The sequence below is a fragment of the Mizuhopecten yessoensis genome, unplaced genomic scaffold, assembly GCF_002113885.1.
Source record: "Mizuhopecten yessoensis strain PY_sf001 unplaced genomic scaffold, ASM211388v2 scaffold11185, whole genome shotgun sequence".
Classification (NCBI taxonomy): Eukaryota; Metazoa; Mollusca; class Bivalvia; order Pectinida; family Pectinidae; genus Mizuhopecten; species Mizuhopecten yessoensis.
Genome location: NW_018408922.1, coordinates 2,207,763 through 2,220,503, shown reverse-complemented (window position 1 = coordinate 2,220,503; position 12,741 = coordinate 2,207,763). Strand labels below are relative to the sequence as shown.

Genomic DNA, 12,741 nt, shown 5'->3' with positions numbered 1-12,741 from the left:
TGTCCACTAAATATCGACCATTGTAGCACGCGAACTCAACATCAATAGTTTCCCATTTAACGTAATTTATAGCTGACAAAATACTCACGAATCGCAGTGTTGATGGTGCAGATATTTTACTGTTCACGGGAGCTTAAGACGAGATGACAAAGAAATTGTGTATATTGATTGCAAAGCCATGGGCCATTTGTTTTCTAAAATGAAAACCGTAAGCTGCATTGCTGTGAAGAATCCATGCTGGGTTAGACTGACATTTCAATTTCCTTCCTTTAAAAAACAAAGAAGATTTTTTGTTTCAGTTTCTGGCAATAAGTTCACGAAAGTTTGATTTCGTTAAAATTTTAGCGCTGCAATTGTCAGATTATGCAATCTCGAGTGCATTTTTTTTTATCTTCGATACATTAACTAGGTTTGTTTGTGAAATTGGGTCACTTAGCGCGTGTAGCATGAAAATGAGACACAACAAGAGCAATACACGACCAGCATGCACTAGTATGCACGTGAATCGCCCTTCTGCACTCATACTCACAATTTCATTTCGTGTCCAATGCATATCAATATTTTTTATTCCACACCTTTAAACTGCCTGCAGCGCCATCTGGTGGAATATAGATAATGTAATTGGAGGTAATGTGCATTTGATATTTGACTTTCTGCTAGTTATCGGTAATTTGAGATAATTTCTTTGTCAGTAATCAGAAGATAAGAGAGGTAACGTATCCACAAATCCTAAATGCAGTGACAATGTGCAAGGTATCAGTAACTAGATGACACGTGCTGGATGTTTATTTATTTCTGATAATTTTATTGTCTTGCACGCACCTTGTATTCTCCAAGGCAGCATTGAAGCGTTCAACAATACTTCAGTTTGTTAATCTTCAAACATCTTTGTTGCAAAACTTGTGCCAGTTGAATTATCCGGTATTTCTAGATATGTATCATGTCGACTGAATTTTTTACGGTTACAATTCTTGCAAAATGTCACCAATTGTTCGAACTGTCATATCTCCCTTTAAACATTCATTTTTAATCCATTTATAAGATTTTTAGCTTATTATGCATTGAAAAACAAGGTAAAGATTTTTATATATTTTTTCTGAAAACGGCATCTTATTATATCTGCATTTGTATATCTATACATACCGTTCATTCTAAAATTCTGAAAAAAAAGCAACATCACACATACCCATTTTTCAAAGTCTTGTGACAGTACGATGAAGTGGCACCGAGACAAACATTTAGATGACGTGTGTCATTGTCTATTTTTCAAACAGTTTGACAGATATGATGAATTCTGACATTTCAGATATAAGGACGCGATATCATTGTGGGGTCGCCTCTGCACAATCTCCATTCTACCGCTTTACAATTTCCATTTCCGCAAAACCCCATAACATCCCTTACTTAGCATACCCCAAGGGTTTTCTATGCCCTGTAGTTCAATTGTAGAGAGTCGTCGGCATTCAAACGCTTTCAGCGAAGCCGAAGGCAATGGCATACTGTATAATTTTGCATTTTAGAATTCGACCACATCATATTTAATTCAGAACATTATCCGAATATGACGCTAATAAATCTGTTTATGGTTTTTTGTGTACACACAGAAATGTCAACATAAATTTGGAGTATTCTTTTGTTAGTTGTACAAGAGTTGCGATAATTATTGTCGTAAACCATGACTCTATTCTGTGTCGTTCAGATGCTTTGTTGTGTATGAAGCGTCGATAAGATCTAGATTGGAGAGGATGTCACTCGCTAGTAGAACTTTGCTTTATTGCTGTAAATTGACGATAAATGATATTGTTAATGTGATATGTCGATATTTTAAAAAGATTGCCCTAAAATGATAATAATGCACGATCAATGTCAAGTTCTGAAAATATTGAAATATCATAAAACACACATGTAATATGAACTAACATAAAAATGACACGTGCCCGCGTGTGGGTGTCATGATATATCGATAATGACGTCATATTTCAGCTATAGGTCACTACTGCATTATGCAAGGACCGTGTCTATTTAAAACACATTGTGATTCAAATTGAGTCCTCGCTCGTACGTCAGTCACTACGTCATTAAAAGCACGTGCTTTCAAGAACTCTCGCATCGGGTTTTTATCATTCAATTAATTTCGCCACGTTTTATTTTGATCGATAGAAAATGATATATGATCAAGTTTATTTGTATGAAAAAACGAAGCTAATAAAACGAGAGGTACACATAAATCATTTTAAAGGGTTTTGCTGATATTCCTACTTAGAACATATATATACAAGTTTTTGGCACGCGTTTATACAACGTGAGAAGAATCAGTAATGAGCTTGGGGGATAAAGCTTTCAGATTTTCAAACATTTTAACGGGTCATTCACCTTTAAACATCCAAGTAATACCTATATCTATCTAACAAAATAAACTAACGAACACTTTCTGAAAGTCGATACTGATATGTAGTGATAAGGATACGCTCTCTTAAATATGATACGAACCTTTCGTCTAGTTGTACTATATCGCCTGCATACCTTTATATAAAATAATCATCAATCACAAAGAAAACATTTGCTTATCGATAATTATATACATTTTTTTCTGATAAAACGATTAACTCTACGTTGGATACCATATTGCTATATAGAATGATAATTATTCCTGAATTGGCATCATTTTTTGCACCAGACAATGAACGTTACCGAGAAGGTCCCCGTCTAACCGTTAGAGAGACAACGAAAGTCGGAAGTCACAAAAGGCAACCCTGTCTAACCGGTAGAGAGACAGCGGAAGTCACAAAAGGTAACCCTATCTAACTGTTAGAGCGACAACGGAAGTCACAAAGGACAACCCTGTCTAACCGTTAGAGAGACAACGGAAGTCACAAAATGCAACCATGTCTAATTGTTAGAGAGACAACGGAAGTCACAAAGGGCAACCCTGTCTAACCGTTAGAGAGACAACGGAAGTCACAAAAGGCAACCATGTCTAACCGTTAGAGACAACGGAAATCACAAAATGCAACCATGTCTTACCGTAAGAGAGACAACGGAAGTCACAAAGGGCAACCCTGTCTAACCATTAGAGAGACAGCGGAAGTCACAAAAGGCAACCCTGTCTAACCGTTAGAGAGATAGCGGAAGTCACAAAAGGCAACCCTGTCTAACCGTTACAGAGACAGCGGAAGTCACAAAAGGCAACCCTGTCTAACCGTTCAATAAATTATGAATACTATTCGTCTTACTGCTGGAGGAACAATACAAAGCACAACGGATTTCCATTACAAAGATAATTAATATAATACATACTATATATACATATATAACGTTTTTAAGCGCGAATAAACAATAAACGCCACAGATGGTCACATTGTCTTACCGCTACAGAAACTATGATATGAACGTTACAAGGAAGTATAGAATCATCCCCTGCCGGGAGGGTATGACAGAGAAAAATCAGCATCGAGGATTGTATTCTCGATTGCCCAATCCGTGACTTGCATCAAGCCGAAGTTACACATTCTGGAATTCGAATTCCATTCAGAGGGCTTATATTTCTTTGTTATACCTTCGCCATGAGTGTTAAATCTTTTTGTCCATTGCTGTAAATGATATGATTGAATACAGTTTTTATAATAATATTTAATCTATGTTTTTTTCTGATTTCCACGTGACCACTCCCTTCAACGTCATATGTAACGTCATATTTTATTGATTCTGAGACATCATCGAATTGTATCTTTGCATATGCTTAAAGTCGTATTCTAGGGTGACAGTGAAACACTGAACGTGTGTACCTGAAGGGGATAACAGAAAAATCTTGAACCTGTAAAATGGGAGACATTTTACAGAATGATGTGAGATATCCGTGTCTACTCTTCAGTAGTGAAATATGACTTTCATGGCTAACCATTTAAGACTCTATAGAAACCACACTAGACATCACGAAAAAATGTTGGAGAAACACTGGACGCACTGCCAATAAATTATATAAAGACAAAATATACTTTACCCTGTATTACGACGTCCTTTGCATGGCACAAAAGACATCACTGTCCAAGCAGAGATGTCAGAGAGCTGGGAATTACCATTTACATTAGGACCTAGGCTATGGCGCTCATTAGAGAAACAGAAACAGGAAATCTTAGGCTATTAATCACATAATGGTGTCGAGGTATATTGACCTACATAAATGTTTCAACTCAATACGCTTAACGGCGATATATGGGATCCGGAACAACTGATGTCTCTTTAGATTTGGAATTGAAAATAAAATTATTATATATTGATATTTGAAACTACTTGAGGCAGATACAGATTATGTTAAATATTACCTTATATTGATTTAGTGATAAAAATGTCATCTTGAAGCAGAAGTGATAAGCGATTCGAGAAGCTAACAGATCTTACAGCAAGTTTCCGGCCTAATTTGTATGATTGATGCCAGCTAGCTTTTACTGTTTATCGAAGATAACGCTTATATTAGTGGATTGGTACTTTTTAACTTTTTTATCAAAGTCAAAGACCCTTGATCCCTTTATGTTATGAATACCCTATTTCATATATGGTAAACCCTCTTTATACTGCCAACATTTGTCCAGAGAATTTTTGGCGATATTAAGGGGTTTGGCGACAAATTGAGGAAAATATATAAAGGAATTCTTTCAAAAATAAAACAAGAGAAAGAGTCATTGAAATGTGTTGGCAGTAAACGATGTGGCAAATGAAGCGAGGGGCATTATATCGAGGTTTTACTATATCTCATTTAAAATTGAAAATACTATTTAAATATTTGTATGGCGACATTATTATAACGATACTATAATGAAGTATCGCCAGGTTGGGCACAGATTAATGTCATGAAATAATTGTTCTTCTGTATTCAAGTAAATCACGGATTGTGCTTTACTACATACAGTAATTGGGGATTACATTTCTAACAACTATGCTCATTTAGAAAGTGCTATGTTTCAGACTTAGGAACCGAGATTTGGAATTTTTAACGAATTGCTTTCCATGGTTGCAATAACAAATATGCATAAACAACTCAGACTCCGCTCCTGCAGATTTGTGGGGGGAAATACATTGGTCCATACCCCTGTTAAACACCATTTCATTGAATGTCGTATATCTTCCTGGTGCCCTTTGCTTAGAGACATTAACAGAAACATGTTGGTTTTTTTTATCTGTATCTGTTAAGTCATCATCTTGTCAAATCTCTTTCTTAGTCTCTGTTGCCATATTTGGTCGTGCAGATCGATTTCGATGTCTTTTTCACCATGTCTGTTTCCTTGCACCCTATTGCAGTATTTGAAGTCTCGACCTGGTCAAATCTCTGTCTGACTCTTTCACCATGTCTGTTCTCTTGCACCCTATCGCAGTATTTGAAGTCTCGACCTGGTCAAATCATTTCCTATCTCTTTTTTGACACTCAACGTCATAATTACGATAACTATGTTTCTATTCCCAACAGCATTGTGTATCCAAAGTCAGCAAAACGAAGTACACATGTACCGAGTTATACCTTAAGTACAGAAAGGTTCTTGCTTCCGGCAGTTTGCGCATGCTCCAAATCGCTATGGTGTTATGTTTAACTATCAAAGAAAACGAACTTTATAGACTGTCTATAGGGTTTGGTTTTATATCCTGTTTATGCATAATTGTAGACGAATTTAATTTTATGTTACCGTATAGGTTTAAAGTAATGGTGTCTTAATGAAATAATCCCTTGCAATTTAAAAGGATTCATTGAGATTTGATGTATGGCATCGGAACGTAATTGTCCTTTGGTTTATAATACTTAATCATATTCCATTTACTACCACGTGAGGCTACATAGGAGTCAAGGAAAACTGTGCAGTGCTACATATGTAATGCATACACCAAACTTTTCTAAATTTATTTATCACCTCAATGTTCAAACTTCGCTAAAGCTCGTTTTCTTTTTGAAAATATAATAAAATGACTAAATCCAGTTAGGTTAACATAAAAAAAATCGATCAGTCGTTTGGGAACCTTTTTTATCCATGCTGCAGTTTAAACTATCCATATATTTATATTCTCAGTCGTTTCCTCATCGGTGTCCCTACAAATGTATGAAATTCATTAAAGATACCAAATTTTATTTCTGCTTCAAAAAATAAAACGGAACAAAAACAGCCATGGTCTATGGAATATTTTTTACTCGCGGAGAGTTTTCCTTTTCCTGAACTAGCGGCTGGATTTCCGTTTCTGGATTCGCGGAAGGATATCCATCCCCCTAGACCCATTGCAGTTACATATGAGAAGGAGGTATCTATGTTAGTGTACGCCGTTTTCGGTTTTTTGTTCTAATTAGACATTTTTATATGGCGTTATTATCACAGCATGATCCATTACCTACGATATTTGATCAAACAACACAATCGTTGTACACGCGATGAGGCTTCCTTTCGCCCTTCATATGGAACTGGGCTGACCTAGTTATTACCACAAGAAGTCGTAACGTGGTCTGACCGCGCGTGTTCGCGATTCATGCATCATAAGCGAATGCATACTTGTATTGAACATCACAGAAAGTGTAACAATGATGAAAGGAGGGTTGTAGAAATGTGTAAGAACTGACACCAATTAAAATGTTGTCTAGTTAAGGAACACCAATATAATGCCACAGCACTAGGAAACTTGTGGAATATCTTGTAGTTGATAGGTATGGTTAAAATCCTATGCCATTCCTCTGTCGAACGTCACGTGACTTCGAATTATCACCATCAGTGTGTTATGTGTCGCATCAAGAGTACGTCATGTCACGTGACCTTGTTATCCCCTGTCACTTTCCGACCACGTGATAAATGGCGTCATTTTCTGAGTGACGTACATATATTTAAGGTACTCTCGTATCACGTGACGTATGATACAATGTACAAATATGGATGTGTCATATACACGTATGGCCTCACAACGGTTAGATTGTACACAACAACTTCCTGTCACGTGACATGAAAATTATCACCATAGTGTTTTTCTTACTGTTAGTATTATATTAAATGATATTTCACTGGATTTTGAAAAAGAAAAAAAACATTGTAGGAAAGAGAATTCAGATGAAATACATCTCGTGGTACAAAGATTCAAGATTGTTTATATATCGCATTATATTGTTTTGTTTGCTACACATTCATGTTGTTTGATTGGTTAACTTTTCTTTTCAGAAATATTCCTGCAAAGACAAAAAAGAATAACGTAACTTCTAGTGTTGATGCTATCTTCAACAAGAACTACGTTTTTGAACAATGTAAAAATATTAGGTCTTTAATAGGGACGAATTGAAATGATTAATTTGGTTTTAAAATGACTGCACGTATCTATAAATGGATTTTCGATGTGAAATCGCTAAGAAACATGTTATTTTATATTACCGTTTCATTCAGCCATTCAAAAAATCGACCCTTTTCGTGAATCTTCGTTCAGATAGGCATAACATTTTGTGCTGTCAAAGATTTAAACCAAATTACACAGTTAAGTACGCGTACGCACGCATTCACATACAGCAATATATAGCTGTCTATATATCTCCTAAACGTTTAGGAATCTCAAAGTACGCTTAACCTTTCATTTAAAGTGTCAAAGTGTGATGTTTGCCATTCCATTTCAATGTGAACACCACAAATTTATCGATGTCCTTTAGACCTCTTCAAATTAAATTAACAAACAGCACACACAAGCGTTAATGTCAGTTCGCCATTACGCTTTTTCATGTACAAGAACCATGTGTTTACCATCAACAGTTACGCCGAACAATGAACTCTTATATACATTGATCGTTTTATCTGTAAAGGTTTTAAAACTTTATATTCATTGCATACATTGCAAACACGTCAGATAACTTATTTTCATTATACACAAGTAACATGCCATGTTTACTATTTTTCTTATTTCAAAAGATGCCATAAGCTTCACAACAGAGGGTCAAACAATGAACAAAAGCTGTCATGATAGTCTTGTTCACACGAGTGTATGTTTTGTTCACGTCATTCAAGTGTTTCGTAAGATTGGTAAAAACGGATGGAATTATATCTTCTGTATATGAATTACAATACGGAATTTCAATTATTATTTTATTTATTGAAATGTATTTGACATTTTTTCAATTAAACGATACATTATGGAATCAGAAAGCACGTTCATTTAAATACTCATTTGAATAATTGTGTCTCTGGTCGCCAGCGCGTGACCACGTACGCGTGCGTCCGATACAATCGGGATCGGTATATATTGTAGTGATTTGTAAGAAAAGTAGCACAAAGTAAGGACGACGCTTAACACAATCAGATCCAAGAGAACGTCTGATCAACCTTGGTTATCGCTTCCATCTTTCCCGTCGTAATCTCGTTTAGACGAGATCTCGCCTGCCTCGTGTACCTTCCTCGGGCTAACGCGCGCCTCCTCGTCTACACTAGCGAGAAAATTAATTTCTGAACTTTATCGATGGCGCCCACAAAGTTAATTAAAACATGCATCTCCATAACAAATGATGAAGTTACTGCACATACGCTAAACGATTTGATTACCCAACTATATTTAAATAAAGTTTATCGACTTGCTTTTCCTTCAGTAATGGTGAAAATAACAAATTACCGAGTCAGCACACTACTGCTTCCCTTTGACTGAGGGCTTCAGAGTTGCAGACGTGTTTCTATAAATGACCGAAAAGTAACGCAATCAAAACACAGTTAAACAGTAGTCTAATAACCTCGTGCGATAATCATTAACTGAATTCAATATTTTGTTTTCTGTCGTTGAGCTGAGCTGCAGGAATATTGGTGGGTGCTAGCGACATCAGCCGCAGCAATCACAAAGGGTCTATCACCGTAGCCAAAGACACCCCGTTACAGAACCTAAAGTTCAAGGTGAAGAAATCGTAATACGGATTACTGATTTATCGTAGACGAAATAGATTTATCAGCCCCTGGCCTACTGTCACGGCAGCTCGAGGGGGATTATATACATGATTTCCTAGGAATACACAATCGTCTCTGGGTCCAAATACGTCATCGTTAGCACGCTGATTACAAAGCGGGAAATATCCGGAGTTTGTGTATTCTTAATCCGAGGGAAATGTGCTTGGAATTCTGTCAGGGCCGTTCGGACATATTGTCTTGGTGAATGATAAATTGGTGTACCACTCCCCGACAGCAACAGTAAATGAATGACGATGAACATATCCAAAAACTCCACCCCAGGCCTTTTTTTAATATCATTATTTTCGCCCACTTCAGACAGGAATGTCTATACTTCCGGCTAGGTGACAATCGGCGCCAAGTGGCGGATCCAGAGGGGCTTTTTGGGCTTCAGACCCCCCTCCCCATCAACTTAAACGTCAGAAGATGTTGTGCTTTCAAAAGGATGACTTGAATATCAATAGAACTATCTATGGTATTTTGAAATTTATTATTTTCATGCTACAAAAAAATATATAATCACAAAGACTGCATGTTTTTGCAGTTTTATATATCAGCGTTTTAGTTGGTGGCATTCTTGTCAGCGTGTCAGACTGATTGTGTGACGTTAGGGGGCCACCTCGAAACTGCAACGTCACACCCTGCACGATGCGTGTCACGTTTTGCGCATTCTATTTATCTGCGTTTCCTTCCGAGGGTCTAGAAATATTTGTTAGCTTATTAAAACGAGACTTCCTCATTGAATTTAATTTAATCTGCTTCAATTTTGATAAATATTAAAACTTAATCTTTTGTTTAATTATATTTATTTTGAGTTTCATTTGCGTATTGGCTGTCTTGTTCCAAATGTTATAGTTTACGGAAAACGTATTAGTTTATTTTTTACCCTAAAGAAATGTTTAAGCAGACGAGGCACATACATCTGGCCTTGGTTGATACTTTAGAACATGCACGTGCAAATGCAGAAGATCGGATGAAGTCTTTCTTCCTAGGTTTGTGATTTTTGACGAGAAGTAAGCAAAACAAGTTTAGTTAGAGGTGAGAAATTACCTAGCATCTGTGTGCAGTCTAAGTGTCCAATAACTCATTTTTTAGAACCCGTTGAAATTGCACGTTTTTATAAAAACATTTTACGCTATCAATGCAAATTGCTACGGTGTTAAATTTGAATCCAAAACGTATAACTGTTTATTGACGGATCTAGAGGATTTGTGTGGGCTTCAGGAGGAAACACACACCCTCCCACCCACCAAGAATAGTTTCTAAATACACCCTATGTTTTTTATCGTGCGCTGTTAGGTTAGCATCTCCTTGTAAAACAATAAATTGGATTTTTTTTCTCTCTCACAGAATTCGATTCTGCTTGTTAGTTGCGAAGGTCAAGAACGCATGTGCGAATACTTCACTGTTTAAATGACAAATACGTTGTTTTGTTGTTTTTATTCCATTAGTACATTAGCACCAGTAGCCTTGTAGTCCAGTTGATAACCTACTATACGCTACGTAAATGGCGACCAGATTATTTTTGAACCCGGGCGATTTGACATCAAAACGACTCGCAGACGGGTGCATTCGACTAGCCCAGCGTCTCTGATCGCTGACAGACGGGCGCGTTCGTCTAACACTGTCGCCGAATCTAATCCCCATGTTAACTCGTGTTTGTAAAGTGTACCGATATCGAGATGAACATTTTGTACCGTTCATCAAGCCTCAATTTCAACCCTATTAAAGTCATGTAATCGAGGCTTTTAAGCTTCGAGACTCGACTTGTCACATTTACGACCATCTTCAGAAAATACTTGTCACGTGAAATGTAGCTCAATTGCAGGAAGACGTATCTTCTGTTATGTAGACAGGGTAACCTCATATCTGATACGACAGGAAACTCTGACGTTTAAAACGACATTGATGTTTCAATTTACGAGAAACACTGCTATCTCGCTCGAGATGTCTATGTATGCGATTCAACGCTGGGTGTTTCTTGCTAAAGCCTCACTCCTGAAACGTCCGCCATTGATAAATGGACGAGTTTTGTCTAAATGTTTGTCTGTTTAACGGGAGTGTTATGGCGCGTGTTTGTCGTAAAACATTGGCCGAGACCTGTTGAGGGCTCTTCACTGGAGATCGGTATGTCTGTAGAAGTGGACACTTTACCTGGCTAAACAGTATGGCTGGGTATAGATAGGGTAGACCGTTGTTATTGTTGCAGAGTCATGATCTCGAGAGTTGTGAATGACCACTCATCGTTATACAAGTACCGGCTATTGACTGACCGAGCATTGTTAAGGGTTCTCAGACCGCGGTTTATTATCGTAATTTACGTTCAAGTAGTCTTTGATCTCCGATGAAAAAAAAATCTCGTAAAAAAAATGTAAGTGACTGATGATTGTCTAATTAGATGTGTTTTTAATATGTACAATGTAAAACAATCACATGATATTCATCATTATCTGAAAATAAATGCTCATCCGTCATGAAGTGTACAAATGTACATCACTCAATATTTCAACTGCGGAAAGGAAAATATATTTTAAAATAGCATTTGATAATGCGATTATGATCGATCAATTTTACGCCTAGACGACATAAGATTTCCATAATAAACTTGTTTTTTTTTAAACTAATGGCTGTTATGAATTAAATTATGATTGATTGACTCTATAACAATCTGAACTGGTCTTAAAAGTCTAACACTGACCTTTGTACATGTATGTTTTCAGAGAAGAATATGCCGGAAGTCGGATACACGGGTAACGATGACGACAACTGTTCAAGCACACCTGTGATTCATCAGAATCAATAAAAAGCTTTGTTTGAGGTAAGAAATAAGTCTGTAGATATTCTTGCGAGCATGACACCTGCATCAGAACTGCTGGAAATTAAAAATGTAAATTATTGTCTTGAACACAGCTAGAACACAGCTAGAACACAGCTAGAACTTACAGCGTAACCACTGATACGCTTGTAAGAAGCAACCTTTACCATTTTAGTAAAAAAAATCACTTTGAAACTAAAACAGTATTTTAGTATTGCGTTCATAAACGAAAATCATTGTTGCGGTTGTCATTCAAACAGCTTATTTGTGAGGGTAAGAATCAACAAATATTTGTTTTTTGAGTAGATGTTCTTAAAAATGAAAGTATTTCTCCATTTACGACAACTTGCAAACCTCTCCAAACGTCGTGTTAGGGCTTTAACGAACCAAAAGACAGGCATCTGTTTTTTATTGTGGAATTCGACTTCGTATCTAGCTAAATGAGGTCAAAGACCTACGCAATTACCTATGTCTACCTATATACAATCTGTCCTGTTTCAATGTTCGTGAGGTGTCACTTCCAGCGACCTGTTGACAAGTTACTCTCTTCCTGCCAAAACGATAAAATCTTATCACTACTCATTTGCATATTACCGGGTATTCTGCCAACCAGCATTATGATCATAATATTTACTTAGCACATGGGCAAACTGTCAGGATAAGGTCGGTATCCCAATACAAAAGATATTTCGGCCTAGTGCTAACTTTTGCATGTACACGTCAAAACAATATGCAAACATTCCCATGACGTGGATGTTAATTCAGTATCACGTAGGCGCTTGTATTGTGTCATTATATATCATTACTATTCACATTTAAATAATATGTATCGACTTAGCGTATTGAGATCGGAATGTTCCGGGATCAAGACCCGACAAAATTCTTAAGAAATGTCATACAGATTGATAATATTTAACTCAATGTAAACACACTTACAAAGTGTTAACTGTTTGCAGATAAAACCGAACTACCGGGTACAACCCAATCCGTGTCAATCTT

At 36.8% G+C, this 12,741-nt stretch overlaps 1 protein-coding gene across 2 annotated transcripts in view; it reads left to right on the top strand.

The window, feature by feature from the left end:
* The window catches only part of LOC110440622 (kinesin-like protein KIF26B), a 306,581-nt gene that overhangs the window by 17,374 nt on the left and 276,466 nt on the right, over nt 1–12,741 (top strand). For both annotated transcript variants that reach the window (XM_021483784.1, XM_021483785.1), the window contains one exon: nt 11,648–11,745. The gene's annotated coding sequence lies outside the window, so the exon portion shown is untranslated. The remainder of the gene's footprint in view (nt 1–11,647; nt 11,746–12,741) is intronic.